The sequence below is a fragment of the Eretmochelys imbricata genome, chromosome 9, assembly GCF_965152235.1.
Source record: "Eretmochelys imbricata isolate rEreImb1 chromosome 9, rEreImb1.hap1, whole genome shotgun sequence".
Classification (NCBI taxonomy): domain Eukaryota; kingdom Metazoa; phylum Chordata; order Testudines; family Cheloniidae; genus Eretmochelys; species Eretmochelys imbricata.
The window spans coordinates 47,095,858-47,115,076 of record NC_135580.1 but is presented as its reverse complement, the minus strand read 5'-3'; the positions used below and the strand labels follow the sequence as shown (position 1 = coordinate 47,115,076).

Genomic DNA, 19,219 nt, shown 5'->3' with positions numbered 1-19,219 from the left:
GTCTGAGCAGGGCAAATGAATGTTGACTGGGTAGTTCAACAGAGTTTTCTAAATAAAACGACCAACAATTCAAGGGGACAATGAGTACTTTATAGATTCAGAACACGTATGGTTAATGAAGAGTGCAAGGGTCAAAACCACTTTCCATAAGACAAACACAGCCAGAGGCTTCTAAACTCTAAGGGTATGGCTAAGACAGCAAAGAAAAACCCACGGCTGGCCTGTGCCAGCCAACTTGGGCTCATGGGGCTCTGGCTGCGGGGCTGTTTCACTGCTGTGTACACATCCGGGCTCATGCCTGAACTCTGGGACCCTCCAACCCTGCAGGGTCTTAGAGCCTGGGCTCCAATCTGAGCTCAGATGTCTACACAGGAGTGAAACAGCCATGCAGCCTGAGCCACACAGGCCAGCCATGGGTTCTTCTTTGCTGTGTAGACATATCCTAAAAGTCTATAACAAAGTTCCTACAGTTTTGCGCCTATGAAACTTAGGATAGCTCAACTCTGCCAGAGTTCAGGTGCTCTGCAGGAGCATAGCTTCAGTCCTCCTACAAGGAGGTGAAATTCCTGGCCCTCAATCCAAGCCTCTCTTCTGTACTTCTGCATACCTCCACAAGCAACCCAGCACTTGTTAAATGTTCTGCAGTCATCATTAGCTATTTTTAAACAAAGAAATAGCAAGACAAATAAATAAATTTAGAATTGAGAAACAAACAGTAACAAAATAAAGATTTATGCAGTTTTTAAAACTCAAGTTAGAAAGTTATTATGAAGAACATGGAAGATAGCTATTACTTTTATGAATAATATGATTTGATTAAATTTTTTTTTTACCCGAGGTCCAAGGCTTAACTCCTGCAGGAGCTCATTGCTCCTCTGCAGGAAGGCAGACAACTGTTTTAGATAACTCAAATCACCACTACTTCACTGACAGTATAGATGTCAAAACCTTTAAAGTTTTGCTCTTAACTATGCTGGACCTAATACCCCTGCCTTGGGACAGGGAGTGAGTCAACAGGCCTAAAACCTGCAACAAAGAACTCTAGATGAGATGAAAACTGAGCTTGAGCTCATTAGAGGACATGCGATGTCAGGGAACTGTTAAAGAATGGAAGACTGACAGAGAGAGACAAACCCTGATGGATGGGTCTTAAAACAGCTAAGCCTCCCTAAGGTTTGGGGAAGCCATACGTGTGTAGTTTTGTTGTTTTGACACTTAACTCTGAATGTTACAGTCATATAGACTGATTTTGTTTTGAAAATACTGTTGAGTCATTGCATTTATCTACAGATCATGGCTCTCAAAGGGAAGTCTTTTGCAGGTGCCAAACCCAGGTGGACCAACTGAGGCATCGTGATTTGTAAAGAGGGGTGCTGTAGCCTGGAGTCCTGGTCCTTAAGCAGGAAAATTGGAGGATTCCACCCTGAGGAGTAAAGAATCAGGGCCTTTCACTTCAAAGGGTCCACTCAGGTGAGACAGAAGGCGGGTCAAAAGTGAAACTAATCCTGTAACCATGAATTATAAATTTAGGCTCTAATTTGTTTTTTTAAAAATCCAGAATACAGAAATCCACAGTTAAGGTGCTTCAAACAAACTTAACTCTAACCCTATGGCCCCATGTAACTCATGCTGTACAGACAAGAGTAGTTACTGGAGATATGTGCAACCCACATCAATATAGACTCAGGTCCAGGGGAACACAGGACCCACCATATGGTCTCACCCTGCCCTGCAGCAGCTGCCGTAGGTCCACCAGGAATAGGCAAATGATACTGCTCCCATAAGCTGACTCCCATCTGGGAGTTTTTGTTGCCTCCCCCAAACCACAGGACCCAGAAGTGGCCCCATTCTGAGCCTCTGAAAGTAAGGCAGATTTAGAGATGGTTTGCTGGCTTCCCTCCAAAGCAACTAATTGTGATATTAAGATGCTTGCCAGATTCTAGTTACACCTTCCCACAAGATGGCCAGAGCAGTGGACAAATAAGACGTAGAACTAAGGCTGATCTTAATTGTGTTTTCATGCTTTCAAATGTGTTTTTTTTAAGTTAGGCAAAGTTAAATTTGTCTAACATTTCGGCTGTTAAAATTACAAAGTTCTTTAAGGTATTCCTCTCCATTACTAATACTTTCCCCTCAATCTTGACTTTTGCTTGGTGTTTGTCAAAGATTGTATTTCACTTGTACCGAAATCCTGTTTTACCTATGAGGGCAGGTTGCAATACCATGACAATCCAAACTGGAAGAAATAATATCCATGTTTCCATAGCAGGCTGGGTTACTGTGACACCCCACCCTGGGACCATCTCGGTCTTCAAAACAAACTTTAGGGCTGACCTTGGAACCACCTTATTGACAGTGGAGAATCAAAAGGCAAGGTGCTTGATGGAAGAGGCCACACAAGCTTGCTAACCCTCCAAATAGATATGACCAAAAGTAATAAAGATTTTACAGTTAGAAAATTCAGGAACAATTACTTCTCTTAGTAGTTCAAAAAGGAATTAGTAAGAGTTTGCAATACTAGAGTGAGGTGCCATTCGTCCAATGAATATCAGATTAGGGCCTCTGAAATAACGCTGATTTCAGAAAAAGGGATGTCATAGTTGAAGCAGCAGTCTAGAACCAGAAGGGAAAGGATCCAAGTACTGAAACTTGTACTTTCAAGAAGGACAAGTTTAAACTTATGAAAACCATCTAGTCGGAAAGTACATAATGTCTTTTGTGCACAGACAGCCATGGTTTTGTCATTATCCTCTCACAGCACAAACATCAAAGTCCACCAAAGCCTCTTTAAACGTTTGACTGGTGGGAAGTTACCTGGATTTGAGAAAAAAAATCAACCAGCACAAAAGTAATCATGATTTAGGGTCCATGAGAAACTAACTTAATGAAATGGATATGCTGACAGTTGAAATAATTCCCATTCATCCGAATCCTGACTGTGGAAATAAGAGCCCTTCCATATAAACATATGAGCTCTACTGCAATGCTGAAGTGCTGGGGATCTGCTTAAGCTAGACCAGAGGTGGGCAAATTATGGCCTGCCTGGCCCGGGAGGCTAGCCCCAGCCCCTCCCCTGCAGCCACGCGGGCAGCACTCTGGGTGACGGGGCTGCGTGCTCATGCAGTGCAGCACGGCAGCATGTCTGGCTCCGGCCGGACAGTGCAGCTCCCAGACATGCTGCTCTGAGCAGCATGGTAAGGGGACCAGGGGTTGGATAAGGGGCAGGGAGTCCTGGGGGGCAGTCAGAAAGCAGGGGGCAGTTGGATAGCAGGTGGGATCCTGGGACAGGGAACAGGGAGCAGTTGGATAGGGCAGAGGTTTGGGGGCGGGCAGTCAGGGGATGGGGAGGGTTAGATAGGGGGTGGAGTCCCGGGGAGGTGGTTAGGGGTGGAGGGTCCCGGGGAAGGGGGGCGGATAGGGGACAGGGAGCCAGGCTGTTTGGGGAGGCACAGCCTTCCCTACCTGGCCCTCCATACAATTTCACACCCCGATGTGGCCCTCGAGCCCCAATAGTTTGCCCACCACTGAGCTAACTGTATCCCCATTCTCCTGCTCTGACAGACACCAAACTGCAGGGAGAGGGTGAAAATGGCCAGAAGAACTTGGAAAAGGAGTCCTCAGAGCAAATTTGATGAAGAAAATCTCTACCTGAGCACAGAGGCAGAAGCCTGGGGAGACATCAGTGCAGTTCACCAGGCCTGCCTGTGAAAAATGCTGACAAAGCAGTCTACTCTACAAAGAAAATCCACAAGAGAAACCTGTTGCCTGAAGCAGACCAAATGCAGGAAAAAAAAATAGTACAGATGATTCACACAATAGAGAAGGAACCAGAATCATGCATTCAAACCTGTTTGGTTGTCCAAGACTTCAGCATGATTCAGACACACTTAGGATCCCACCCACACTATGAAACAGAATCATGTTTAACTATATCATGGTACAACAGCGTTGAAATAAAGTCCTTCAACAGAGCTGTTATTGCAGTGTTGACTGGGAGACATTCAAGACTTAACACAATGTTTTGGGGCTATTCCGGGGGGGAGAGACCACATCTACAATTCTAATCATTCATTTTTTACTACTTCAGTTTAAGATGTCTCTTTTGGGGGGGGGGGGGGAGGGGGGAGGGTTGAGGGAGAGGGGAGTATTCCAGACACTCTTCCAAGTTCATCAACCGCCAGATGGTGGGAATTTTACACATTTTGCTTTAGACATAAAAAGGCAGAGTCTGAAGTAAACCTTTGAAATCAAACTGCAGTATGCTACTTTTCACATTTAAAAAAATGCTACCCTTACAATAATTTATAAAAGGCCATACCATATCCATTTTGCCATACCAGCTTCAGTAATATTTAGCCCCACAGCAATATTTTAAAAGCATGTCGTCTTAAATCTCTGCATTACTAGTCTGCAGCATCGTGGAAAAAAGGTGTTTAAAAATAGAAGTTCAACAACTACATGAAGGTCTCAAAAACACAACCTTTACAAGACTCTTGACTTTGTTAAGCAGTCATTAACAATGTCTAAAGAGGGTTTTTTCTATAATGCCATCTTTAAGGAAAGTTTAATGCTAATATTACAAACAAAATCCATGATTCTGTAAGTTACTTCATGCAGACAGACCTCTGCCCACATGCAGAGCCCTAATGACTTCAAGGTGGTCTCCTCTATGGCGTTAACTGAAGGCCAAAATCATTTCCACAGTGCATGCATTAAGCACAACACAGGTGCTACACTTTGGTGAAATGCTTGTCAAACACACTGTATCTATTACCTCCCTTCAGGTGTTTCTATAGCGATTTCCAAATATGTTTTTCCTTACAGAAGACTCCAGCAGCAGGAGTCTTCAGAGAAAGACTTCACATTGTAGTGAAAAAAATCCATCCATCAAATTTATAAATTGATTACAATCCAGGGAGTAATGCAGCTACTCAACCTGTATACAGACAGCTGAACTATTAGTTTTCACATCGCTGTCAAAATTAACTGGCAATTTCCCCCCAAACAGAAGTCAAGCCTTATGAGTAGTGAAGTTAGCAAGTACGCCCACAGAACAGTTTCACATTAATATTAGCAGTCTTTATTAAAAAGATAAAACCACCACATACCCTCATCCTCCCACAGAACATACGCAGTAACCTGCGGTTCAATCTCAGTAAATACTAAGGAGAAGTAGTCTATTTACATAGGGAGGGCAGCTGATCAGAAGAGCAAATTCACTGTACCAACTCAGAAAAATAACCTGTTTCACTTACAAGCAGCATATTTGTCCGTCCGTGTCCCCCCCCCCATAAAATACTCTACACTACATTTTAATATTTGCCTGAGATCTTAGGACCCAGTTTTGCTAACCACAATGTGGTGCCATGGCACCAGGTAAAAGTAGCTGAAATTGACACATTTTTCTCCATAAGCTTTGGCAGGAAGCGAATAAACTTAACCGAGAAAAATACTCCCAAACATAAATTCTTGATAGACACAATGGACTAGCTAAAACATATTACAGTTTGAATTCTCTCGAACAGCTCCATATTTGACCAGCAACTGCCTAATGTACAGACATCCATGGATCTCTCTCATCAGCTTTCTCGTGAGTAGTGTTTGGTTGGTTAATCCTAGGGATCTATCTATTTGCTTTATACACCCATAAGATCTCTTAAATAGATTGTGTTTCCATTTTGAAGTGGTACATTGATTGATCCCAAATGTTTGTTTCATTCAAACCGGGTGGTGTAGACTGCCTAATTTCTTCTTTTTATTTAATACTAGAAATCAGGACAAGGATGTAACCTGTAATGGAGAATGTGATATTTCCAACATTGCAGTTTAGACACACTTCATGTTAGGAGCAATGGATGTTACAGTCCTTCTCAAAGGAAAGATTCAACTTCTGGGTTATATCTGGGTAGCAGGTTTTTGGTTTTTTTCTGCTGAGAATAAAAGCAATAGCTTTAATTAAATGGTTCAGAAATCTTCTGAAATCAAAGTTAAATTAAGTAGTTCTATAGCTGTAGCCACAGAAATTCTCAAACTGGCCAAAGCTCCAGGTCATGCCCTCTCTGCCAATGACTAAAAGGTCTGGTTCTGCCTCCTGAGCTGGATACAGGCTGAAAATCCACTTTAAAGAATCTTTATACTTACCTGCTCAGAAACATTTAATGGCCTTGGGAAATCTAGAGTACAATTTACGATGATGTGGTCTCAAGTCTGATTTTCCTAAGAGAAGTAACAACCTTCACGAATCCCAAGATGTTTCTCCATATGCTAAGTATTACTGATCCAAAAATGGACAAGCACCCCAGACTTCAAAATCAATACTGAGGCTTGTTTTGTGTGTGTCTGTGGACGCATCTACACTAGTATTTTCTTTGGAAATTTCCCTTGCACTATTACTGGTGCAGCTCATCAAAAGGTAGGAGAACTAGTGTAGGCAGGCTCACACTTTCTACTCCTACGTCATCTAATGCTGTTCTAATAAATTCTAGAAGACAACAGTAAAAACACATTTGAGGCCACTTAGTATGCTAGAAGTGCTACCACCATTCCTACTATTGACACAGCTGCAGTACTGGTAGTGCAAAAAAATGCTAGTGTGTGGACCAGGTTTTGTGGGATAATCACTAGTAAGATCAGTGTTTCACACTGTTTTTGATCCCTTGACACTATCTCTAGCTCCAATATGCAGGGAATGTTGTAGAGGAGGAAATTAATCACAGCACATTGATGAACTTATTAAAGCTCTGACATATGTTGGTTAATCATAAAGCAATACTGGTTAACTCCAAGACCAAATACATTGTCTTCATCGTCAAAAGATACTGCAGGAATATGTGGTCAGGGTGCCCATACTGAAGGACCAGAATTAAGATCTTCAATCATCATTCATGTCTGGTGAGTAAGGAGGTAAAAGAGTACACTAATCACCTCATTTTCAAGGCACAAGGTATATTCTAATCATATAATTACAAATTATGGTTTTTAAATTAAAGATACTATACATCTTTGAATGTCATTCAACATGCATTTAGATAGTGAACTAACTATCCCATGCGTCCTAAGCTAGTCAGACTGGACTTCCTAGGGGTAATATATGGTACCTTTTAGAGAAAGCATCACAAGTTAAGTTATAGACATAGTGAAATAGTGTCAGACATGACTAAGAACTATTTTGAAGATGTAATCTATTCTTAATTTATGAATATTTAGTTAAAGATAAAACTCAGTTTTTTTATTTGTATTCTGGCTCAAGTTATTTCTAGAGTTTAGCCCATAGTTGGGCTAAACTAGATTTCCTTTGGCACAACTTGAGGAGAAAGATGTAGATAATCTTCCTCCACTAGAACTGGGTGCTGCATTAATCCAGGAAAGAATGAACTACTGCTGAGGTCCAAGAAACGTGTGTTGACAAATGAGTTTCCAAGCTCCAAGCAATTATGTTTCTAAACAGCACTGCTTCCGGCAATTCTGGGCCTGAAGTTTGTTCTAATGGCATTGCTGGCACCTTTGGATAAAACATTTGCTTTTTAAACACCCAACCTAGACACTGTCAATGCTTCTCAAAGGAGGAGTATTGTAATGCTTACATAAAATAAGTTCACTGGTCCATACTATGGTTGCCACACTAAATCCTTGTGTACAGCAGTACTGGAATTTAAACACCTTACAAAATTTAGATGGATACATAAAAGGATATTTCTGGGAAAGCATGATTTCTGTGAGCATCTGACAGTACATAAGAACTCTTCAAGATCACTTCTTGTTGTTCAAAGTCACAATTTACTGGTAGGCAAGTAATTATTGGTGTAACGACAAAAAAAAAAAAAAAAAAAGGGAGACAGACCAAGATAAACTCACAGAAAATGAAAGAAAAGCTTACTTGTCACACTGGAAAACTTGAGCAATTATTTTGTGCAATTGTAAGACTGAAGCAAAGGAAATAGAAAGAATGCATTGCTGTTTTATTGAATGCTAAATTCAAAACCCAAATTTTATTTATAAACATGTTCCATAAATACACTCATGAACAACCACCATATCTCTGAGGATTCTAGAATCAAAAGCTGCTTCTTCTAGACTTCCCATAGGGATAAGAAGCTATACTGTTGTTAAATTATAAGTAACATTCATAAGAATACATACATTTTGTATACTCCATACCACTCAGTGACTAAATTTAAACTTTATTAAACAGCATCAAATGATACAAAATGTATGAGGCTAATAATGTAGGTAGGTAGGTGGCAGAAACACTTAAGTAACACCTTATAGTTCACTGAAATCATATAGTGGAAGCGCAAGTTCACAAATGTTTTGTGTAATCAACCCCCTCCCAAACCTTTGTAAGATCAGGAGTTCAACAGAGGATTTTCCCCAAATATAGGAAGACAGTTTCCCTAAGGAATGACAGGTTTAGTAGTAGAAGGGAGGTAACCACCAGCAGGGAGCTTCAATCCTGACAACTTCAAGATCTCTCCAGGCCTGAAGTCCTGTAACATCTTTCTTTCCTACCTTCAATCAACCTGCCTTGGAGATGTCAGCAAGCCATGTCTCTGAAAGCTCTGCTTCTGTCAGTAACCCTAAGGGACAGAGTTTGCCACCAGTTAAGTAGGCGTTTCTTATCTGCAAGCTCAGTAAATCAGGGACAGACTGTACTAACATTTCACAACATGCATGCTGTGATACAGCATATTTACAGGCCTGATTCTTTAAATCAGACCCTTAAAAGAATAATACAGACTCCACACCTATTCAATCTTTGGTCTTACTTTTCAAGCCTCTACGAGGATCTCTTCTTTCTGTATCATTTGTCGTCCTCATTTAAGACATTTTGGGAAACAACTTGCAAGAAAAGTCTCGTACAAATTAGGTGTCCAATCCCAAGGGATTCAGACCACTGAATTTCCCACTATTGGGACTTCCAGGGTATTTCTCAAGATCCGATCACACAGCTCAGTGTTTAGCACGGATGCTTCTTCATTCCTCACCTTTATAAACTATGACCACTTCTGTTTAATGAAGTAATAATTTTGAAAGCAAGGCAAGGGCAGTCAGTGTTTAGAGAGAACTGGAACCAGACTGGGGCCGTGAAGAGCACAAAAAGCTATTCATAAATATTTAAATAAGATTTAAACTTAATCACCTTAAAAAAATTGCAACAATTACTTTTAACTTGGTTAAATATGTACTAAAATAGTGGTTCTCAACCAGGGATTCAGGGCCCCCTGGGGGGCTGTGAGCAGGTTTCGGGGGGGTGGGGTGTCACCAAGCAGGGCCAGCATTACACTTGCTGGGCCCCAGAGTAGAAAGCTGAACCCCACCACCCAGAATGGAAGCCAAAGCCTGAGCAATATACCTTTGCAGGAGCTCAGGCAATTGCCCTTCTTGCTACCTCCTAACACCAGCCCTGGCTTTTATATGCAGAAAACCAGTTATTGTGGCACAAGTAGGCCCTGGAGTTTAACAGTACATTGGGGAGGGGGCCCTCAGAAAGAAAAAGGTTGAGAACCCCTGTAGTAAAATATACTAAAAGACATGTTATATGTTAACTAAGTCCACAATTAACTGTATCACAGCTATTATACTGATACTTCCCTGCAGATGCTCCAGTCTGATTGTTTTTTAAATTTAGTTCACAAACATGGGAAAGAACTGTTTAAAAAGTTAGTAATGTATTCCTTATAGTGAAATGTACTAATGAGAACATTACATTTAGTTTTCCTTTAGAGAACCACCATGAGACCATGACAAAATACTGACAAGCTCTTACAAACACATTATGGGTGAGGTAATACCTTTTATTGGACCAATTTCTGTTGGTGAAAGAGACTTTCAAGCCACACAGAGCTCTTCTTCAAGTCTGGAAAAGGTACTCCCATTTCACAGCCATGCAAGGTACAACAGATTGTTTAGTATAAGTACTTAGCACATATTACAGGCATGGCGAAACTGTGGCTCCTGAGCTACATGCGGCTCTTTTACTGTTAAAGTGCACCTCCTGGAGCCCCCCACGTACTCGCCCCCCCATTCTCCACCTACAACACTGGGCAGGGGGGGAGCTAGTGGCTTTAGCCCAGCAGGGGGACATCAGAAAAGAAGCCCCTCACCCTGGTAGACGCCACCCCATGGGGTAGGTTGTGCATGTCTTGAGGCTCTTGAACTTATGAAGATCATTGTATGCGGCTCGGAGGGTCTGTAAATTTGGCCATTCCTGACATATTGTAAGGGACCATTCAAGGTATCCGATGGAGTGAGCTGTAGCTCATGAAAGCTTATGCTCAAACAAATTTGTTAGTCTCTAAGGTGCCACAAGTCCTCCTTTTCTTTTTGTGCATTCAAGGTAAAATGGCCCTTGCACACCTTTGCACACATAGGACAAAAAGGGGGGGTAAGTGGGTTACAGTTCCATTTTGCATTTTGATGTGACAAAAGTTGGTACAATAAAATTCATCTCACCCACCTTGTCTCTCTAATATCCTGGGACCTACAAGGCTACAACTGCACTGCATACTAATGTATTATTAAATTTTGGAGCACACTTCTCCAAAACAAACTGAATGAAAAAAATATGTTCAGATTTAGCAACAGTACTGTATGGAAGGTTTATATCTGGATTAGAAAATGAAATGGAAGAAGAAAAGGAAATTCTCCTTCTGTATTGGGAAAAATATAGGTAGAGGTGGCTTGTTACAGTATAAACAAAACTAGAAACAGACATGAATGGGAAGATATAATTTTATTTGTGGGTGGAAAAAACAAGAAAACTACTACTATTTTATATATCTGTGAATAAAATATTTTTATAAAATTATTTGACTCAAGTCCTGTGTGTACTACAGTTGAAACCATTTCAGGGATAACATTTCTCTTTGTAGCTAACAGCATAGTTTAGTCACATCTAAAAAACCTCTTGCCCACACACTATTTAAAGAAACTGTGGTAGAACTACCTGCCCAGCTACAAAACTGCTTAGAATTGCTGAAACGTTCCCAAAGTCTCCCCTGTATCTTTCTTTTGCGATCTCAATAAGATTCCATGAGAACATTCAGTCTTCAAATTTGCATTGATAAAGTTTGAGAAGTTCTTTAAACAAAGTATATTTAAGAGGTTTCTCAACATTAACATACTAGAGTTGAGATTTATTTTGTTTTATTTAATGACACGTTTAGAGTAGCAGCCGTGTTAGTCTGTATCCGCAAAAAGAACAGGAGTACTTGTGGCACCTTAGAGACCAACAAATTTATTAGAGCATAAGCTTTTGTGGGCTATAGCCACTTCATCGGATGCATAGAATGGAACATATAGTAAGAAGATTGTGTGTGTATATATACACACATACATACACACACAAGGTGGAAGTTGCCATACAAACTGTAAGAGGCTAATTCATTAAGAAAAGGAGTACCTGTGGCACCTTACAGACTAACTCCTTTTCTTTTTGCGGATACAGACTAACATGGCTGCTACTCTGAAAATAATTCATTAAGATGAGCTCTTATCAGCAGGAGAAAAAAAACTTTAGTGACAATCAAGATGGCCCATTTAGACAGTTGACAAGAAGGTGTGAGGATCTTAACATAGGGAAATAGATTCAGTATGTGTAATGACCCAGCCACTCCCAGTCTCTATTCAAACCCAAGTTAATGGTATCTAGTTTGCATATTAATTCAAGCTCAGCAGTTTCTCATTGGAGTCTGTTTTTGAAGCGTTTCTGTTGCAAAATTGCCACCCTTAAATCTTTTACAAGGTGGCCAGAGAGGTTGAAGTGTTCTCCTACCAATTTTTGAATGTTATGATTCCTCATGTCAGATTTGTGTCCATTTCTTCTTTTGCGTAGAGACTGCCCGGTTTGGCCAATGTACATGGCAGAGGGGCATTGCTGGCACATATCACATTGGTAGATGTGCAGGTGAACGAGCCTCTGATAGTGTGACTAATGTGATTAGGTCCTATGATGGTGTCACTTGAATAAATGTGGACAGAGTTGGCATCAGGCTTTGTTGCAAGGATAGGTTCCTGGGTTAGTGTTCCAAAAACTACCTGGGCAGTTTCTTTCACAGTTTCTTTAAATAGTGTGTGGACAAGAGGTTTTTGGGAACACTAACCCAGAAACTTATCCTTGAAACAAAGCGCAATGCCAACTCTGTCCACATATTTATTCAAGTGACACATCATAGGACCTAATCACATTAGCCACGCCATCAGGGGCTCGTACCAATGCGATATATACCATCATACGCCAGCAATGCCCCTCTGCCATGTACATTGACCAATCCGGACAGTCTCTACGCAAAAGAAGAAATGGACACAAATCTGACACGAGGAATCATAACATTCAAAAACTGGTAGGAGAACACTTCAACCTCTCTGGTCACCTTGTAAAAGATTTAAGGGTGGCAATTTTGCAACAGAAACGCTTCAAAAACAGACTCCAACGAGAAACTGCTGAGCTTAAATTAATAGGCAAATTAGATACCATTAACTTGGGTTTGAATAGAGACTGGGAGTGGCTGGGTCATTACACATATTGAATCTATTTCCCCATGTTAAGTATCCTCACACCTTCTTGTCAACTGTCTAAATGGACATCTTGATTATCACTACAAAAGTTTTTTTCTCTTGCTGATAATAGCTCATCTTAATGAATTAGCCTCTTACAGTTTGTATGGCAACTTCCACCTTCTGTGTATGTGTGCACGCGTGTGTATGTACGTATGTGTGTATATTTATATTTTCTTACTATATGTTCCATTCTATGCATCTGATGAAGTGGGCTGTAGCCCACAAAAGCTTATGCTCTAATAAATTTGTTAGTCTCTAAAGTGCCACAAGTATGCCTGTTTTTTGTTTTATTCAAATTATTACTGTATTATCCTCATTTTCCCCACTTGGCAGATTACAAGACATCTTTTAATGGACAAGCGTCTGAAACAGTGAAATTTGGTTTTATTTTTAAGTTACGTGTTTTTTCCAACACCAAGATATACAGCCTTTAATTAAAATACTGGGCTTTTCAAAGGAGCATAAGAGTTAGGAAAAGGTGGGCACCCTGCTCTCTTAGGTTCCTTTGAAAATCCCAGTGTGAGTGTAAGGTCTATATCCAAAACTTAGGTTGATCTAGCTATGTCACTCAGCAGTGTGAAAAATTCTCACACCAGACACATAATTGAGCTGTCCTGAGCTCAGGAATAGACACCACTAGATCGACAGAAGAATTATTATTCTGTTAACCTAGCTACAGCCTCTCAAGGGGGTGGATTAACTACAGCAACAGAAAAACCCCTTCTGTTGCGGTAGCAAGTGTCTATGCTATGGTGCTACAGCAGCTCATCTGCAGCGCTGTAGCATCAGTAGTGTAGACATATACAGAGTCACTAGATCTACATCATTTCCTATATAGGCCAGAGTGTATTTGTAGTCAGTTTCCATTGTGGATGTGTAGACTTCCTTCAGATCTGTACTGCTCCTATTTAAGTAGTTGCTACACAGAAACAATATAGGGAAAGCAGGTAAACTGACTGGCTTATAACAGCCAGGATAAAATTCCACCCAGCAAGGGGTGGAGGCAGCGCAGAAGCACACCCCTAATTACATGGGTTCATCCAGTCTGTTCTGATGTTGGACTCTCAGGCTGTCAAACCCTTGCAGCTGCACAGGAACAGACCAAATTGCGAAAGATTGCTATGGCCGACTGTTCGACTAAGCGTTGAAGTAGTAGTTAACTGACGACTGTTAGTATTGTTAGTTTTAAAGCATAAAATGAGTCTTTTGTAAGCTGTAGTACCACTTTGCATTTACACAGGGCTTTAAAAATGTTAATCATAACCATCTGAGCTAGATATGGTATTATACCCATCTGAGAAAAGGGACAGTTGCTCAGGGACATACAGTAAGTCAATACTAGCAAACCCAGGATTGAAACATAGGGATCCCAGATGTGCTTGAAAATGAACAAAGATTTTCAAATCAGTAGGTCACAGGTGGCATTCAAAGAACAAAAATATTAGGCTGGTGACAGGTTTTGCTTCTCATACCTCTATAGACCTGAAATATTTGTCCCATTCCTTGCTTTCCCTCCTTGCCCAAAAGGTGCACGTTTCTGCTATAACATTAGACATTCAGGTTTCATCTCATCCCACCACAACCCTCAATCTACCAATATGCACCTCTGTGCTGTAATTTCATGTCACAAATGCAAAAATGCTGCATACAGCAATTTATGTTAAAGAACGTCTGATATTAGCAATGGTAAAGTTAAACAACAGATGAGAATCTAGTCAGCAGGAAAGGAGGAGATATGCTGCACACACATGCTATGTCCCCATGTAATACACTACATGTTTCACAACTGGACTACAACTGCAAACAGATTAGGATGTGGAATGTAGGTTGAATCAGAATTGGCATTCAAATAAATTTTGAATAGTTTTATAAACCCAGGAGTAAGAAGAGCATAATGTCGGGTTTCACACTACTCTGAATCCTTGTCAACACTAGGTGACTCTTCATATATAATGAATACATATCAAAAATACATAAAGCACACAAAGAGTTTTCAGGACAGTAAAATAAACCAATTTTGTTTGTAATCCAACCCTTAAGCACTCGTTAAGGTAGGGAAGAGGGGAAAAACTAAATCAAGTCATGTTAAAACTTTGCTAAAGGTTAAAATCTTACCTGCTCTACCAATCAGTTTGATTAAAACTGAACATTGTTAAAGTCCAATTTCATTGCTGATGTTTACTTTTTGCACTAACCTTGGACAATGAAAATAAAGTAGCAGGTTTCACTTGCCAGTTTTCATGTACTAGCACAATACTTCAGTATCTGAACTCAAACAACTGCAAGGGAGATTTTAAATCTCAACAAAACCTGATTTTTGTATATTTCATGAACATATTCAATATTTCTAACATTACTTAGCTTTGTAAAAAAACTCTTATAACTTGCAAGTATAAATTTTAAATTCCTGCACTAAAAAGTGACTGACCCACATAATTAAAACTTTAAAAATACATTGTAAGTATTCTATTGTCCAATTTTTTTTTAGCTTCCAGCATTCAAAAACAGAGTTTGGAAAATTTACCAGCTATACAAAAGATAGCTAAACCAAACCACTGTAAGTGAGTGAACTCAAATTAACACTCAGTATACCATTAGCTTACAGTGGTATTTATTAGAAAATCAACAAAAGTGTATATATTTGAATACAAGATCAATTACTAAAATGCAGGATTAATCTTGCAACTGTTTGGTTTTTTTTTTAGTAAAAAACGTTGTGAAATGATAAATAGCAAGAATTAACTTTAATTAGTTGTGACTCATTCTCATACAAGCGTGTGTTTAATTTGTTTGACAGTATCTAACAAGTTGTTGTTCAGTAAACTCACTTAAAGATGACATGCGGTCCACAGATTAATAAGGCTCAGTGTTCATATGGCAGAGATTCAGAAATTATTTGTCAGAAGGGTTAAAATACTCTTATATTTTTAATGTAATCTGTCCAATAAAGAAATACAATCTAGTAGGACTGGAGATGAAAAACTGTTCACACTCTTGAATCTCTCCCTTCAAAGAGTTATTTAGTCAAAGTATTTTCCAGCATCAAAACTTCAGCTTTAGAAAGCAGGAATGGTAGACAGTGATCTGCTTCAGCTCTCCCCATTGTTAGAAAAATACCCTCCAGGATCATACTTTTGATTAGGAAATAAATTCAGGGTTCGGTTAAATACAAAAAAGTAGGGTGTAGGACTACTTACCTACATTAGACTTTGTAATACAGTTAATATGGTCAGATAAGACATAGTATACAAATACAGAATAGTATCACTTACAAGGAATGTAGGGCTACTTAATGCTAGCAAAAAGGAGTATATCAAGCCGTAAGTTACATATCAAAAGAGAAATACCATCTAATTCCTGAAGAAACAAAAATTTAAGGTTTTCTCTCTGTCTAAAATGTTGAGTTCTGATTTTAGTGGGTCAAGTTTTTTTGCTATGCAAAGAATAAGTTTGCATCTGTAAAACCACAGGGATGGATCATATTGCAATTAAGTCTAATGTACTCTGCAAAATAAACTTATAACAATCGCCAGCCGTACATGGTTCCATTTATGCCATATGGCCGAGGCCAAACAGCACAGATAACACTCAACAGGCATGGGGTCTCCTAACCCACAGGCAGCAGGAGGAAAAGCAAGATGAAGCAGAAACTTCTGTCCAGGGGCGATGGGGCCACCCGCCCTCCTCCCCCCACGAGCTCTCGTGCTACTTCCAGGCCCCCATCACAGCCTCCAGCTGGCTCTCCAGGAGCCCGCTCCAGGCCCTGGGGTTCCCGTACCCTACGGGCCTCAAACCCAAGCCCCCACTGACCTCTCAAGGCTCCGCGCTCTCTCTCCCCATCTCCGGAGCTCCTCCCTCCCCTCCCCGACCCAGGCGCTAGGCCCCCTTCTCCCCGGCCTCACGGCCTGAAAATGGCGGAGGAGCCACACCGCCTGGCCACATTGCACCGCCCCAGGCGGCCCGTCACTTAGCTGCACTCACCGTCCGACTGTTCTCTTATCCCCGCCACCGGACCCCGCTGCCGCGCCGCTCTCTACACTCCCCCTAGCCCGGAAGCCGCTGCCTCACGAGCCCCCACCGCGACCGCCCGCCATCTTTTCCCCTCCAACGACCGGGGCGGTGCACGCGCTCTACGTCAGTACGCTCCAAGGCGCCGTGGAGGACCTGGCCGAGGATAGGGACGCAGCGGCAGCCAAGACCGCCTCTGCGCAAGCGCAAGGGGAGCCCAGTTGTAAACGGTGCGGGTCCGTGCAGTTGATACAGGGGCGACCCGACAGGGACAGAGCTGCAAGTGGGCGCGCATGCGTACAGAGAAGTAACATGGACTACGCTCTACTCCTGGGGTTCTTAAACGCCGGTGCACTGAGATCCCCTTCTGACAACAAAAAGTACTATAGGACCCCAGGAGGCGGTACGAAGCCTGAGCCTGCGCCAACCCCACCACCCCAGGTGGGGTCGGGGGGACAAAACCAAAGCTTTAGGGCAGGGCTTCAGTCCCAAGCCGGGGGCACGTAACCTGAGGGCTTCAGCTTCGGCCCCAGGCTGTGAATAAGTCTAAGATAGCCCTGGTGACCTCTTTAAAATAGGGTTGCCACTCACTTTTTTTTTTTTTGGGGGGGGGGGGGTCACAATCCACAGTTTGAGGACTGCTGAAATCTGTTCCTGCACTCAGGAGTCCTGGCTCAGAAGGAAGGAACTACTCCTCCCACCCCCATACCTGCCAGTGTTCTCTGACTGGTGTGAGGAGGGGGGAATCACCTGAATCTGAGGGCGTGGCTACACTTGCAAGTTAGAGCGCATTAAAGGAGCCCTGGGCGCACTAGCTCACTACCCCTCCATATTACCCAGGCACGTAGAGCGCTCTGACTCCGCAGCTAGAGCACTCCTGGTACTCCACCTCGGCGAGTGGAATAACATTTTGTGCGCCCCCGCTGGAACGCCAAGGTGCCAGTGTGGACGCCCTGGTCTGTTAGTGCGCTCTGATCGGCCTCCAGAAGCGTCCCACAATGCCTGTTCTAGCCACTCTGGTCATCACTTTGAACTCTACTGCCCTGCCCTCAGGTGACCAACCATCAGACCCACCCTTAAAATTTTCTGGGAATTTTGAAAATCCCCTTCCTGTTTGCTCAGCCAGGCATGGAGTGCTCTCAGCAAATCTTTCCAGGTGACCATGCCTCCACGCGCCAGGCAATCCCCAGTATGGAGCAATGGCAAGGTGCTGGACCTCATCAGTGTTTGGGGGGAGGAAGCTGTCCAGTCCCAGCTGCGCTCCAGCCGTAGGAATTATGATACCTTCGGGCAGATATCAAGGGACATGATGGAAAGGAGCCATGACCGGGACGCACTACAGTGCAGGATTAATGTGAAGGAACTGCAGAATGCCTAGCGCAAAGCCCGCAAGACAAACAGCCGCTCCGGTGCTGCCCCTGCAACCTGCCGTTTCTACAAAGAGCTGAATGCGATACTTGGGGGCGACCCCACCTCCATTCCGAGGACCACCATGGACACTTCAGAGCCCAGTGCAACAAGGCAGGAAGAGGAGCAAAGCAGGAGCAAGGGTGCCGTGGCGGAGAAAGACACCCCGGAATCCCTAGATGCATGCAACCAGGAGCTATTCTTTAGCCAGGAGGAAGGTAGCCAGTCATGGCGGCTGGTGCTTGCGGAAGGACAAACACCAGATCAAGTGCCCGGTAAGCGGCTTTTATTTTGGGAAGGAAGTTATTTGGTGCGGGCTCTTGGGGCGAGGAGGGTTAGGGCTACATGCATGCCTAGATGCAGAATAGGGCGTTGATGTGCTCTCTCACATTGCAGTAATTGGCCCTAGTGATCTCTTCAGAGGTCTCATCCAGAACTTGCCCAGGTTTCTCGGGAGAGCCACTGTGGTCCTTGTCCAAGTAAGGCTAACTTGTCTGTGCCACTGTGCCGTGAGGGGCAGGGGGACTATTGCTGCACACAGGCAAGCTGCATATGGGCCAGGATGGAAGTCGCATTGAAGTAGAAGACCCTCCCTTGCTTCCCAGGTCACCCTCAGCAGTGAGATATCTTCCAGGCTGAACTCCTGTGGAAAGTGTGGGGACAGCATTCAGTATAGTGGCCCCTGCAGCTGTTGGCACGCCCCAAGTTACAGAAACCCAGAGGACAGTACAGCCATGAAACAATCAGTCACGCTTGACCCTGTGCACCATTTTGGGGTTCCCGTGGGTTGTGCATGCTCGCTTTGGGATGGGCAAATTATGCTATTGTGTAGACTGTGCTTGCCCTTAAGTACAGGGGAATCATTGCTCTGTCTGATGTGAACAATGCTGCCTCTGTTAAGTGTTGCATTTTGCCTTTACGGACGCAACCTAGAGATCTCAGCCGTCCGTGTTATCACTGGCCGAAAGACTCCAAAGAATCAGAAAGAGGCCACGTAGAAGCAAGGAAGACACGTTGCATGAAGTAATGCAGCATTCAAGTAATGAAAATCAAAAAGTGCAGGAGTGCGGGACAGTGAAAGGAGGATCTGCCAGCAGAATGTGAAGTGCGGGCACAAAAGCACGGTGCTCTGGCAGCAAAGCACGGATCGGCTGATAAGCATAATGGAGCGCCAAGTGGACTCTATTCAGGCGCTCGTAGCCATGCAGGCAGAGCACTACTGTGCCCCCCCCCCACCCTTGTCCCA

General features: G+C 42.7%; 1 protein-coding gene across 10 annotated transcripts in view; it reads right to left on the bottom strand.

Moving 5' to 3' along the window:
• Positions 1–16,659, bottom strand: part of WDR33 (WD repeat domain 33) — a 104,134-nt gene extending 87,475 nt beyond the window's left edge. For 6 of the 10 annotated variants that reach the window (XM_077825494.1, XM_077825501.1, XM_077825504.1 and 3 more), the window contains exon 1: positions 16,540–16,659. The gene's annotated coding sequence lies outside the window, so the exon portion shown is untranslated. Of the gene's footprint in view, positions 1–8,508; positions 8,577–16,368; positions 16,391–16,539 lie in introns of those variants that run through there. The other 4 variants (XM_077825495.1, XM_077825498.1, XM_077825497.1 and 1 more) reach the window with 3 other exon arrangements.
• Between the last annotated feature and the right edge of the window lie 2,560 nt (positions 16,660–19,219).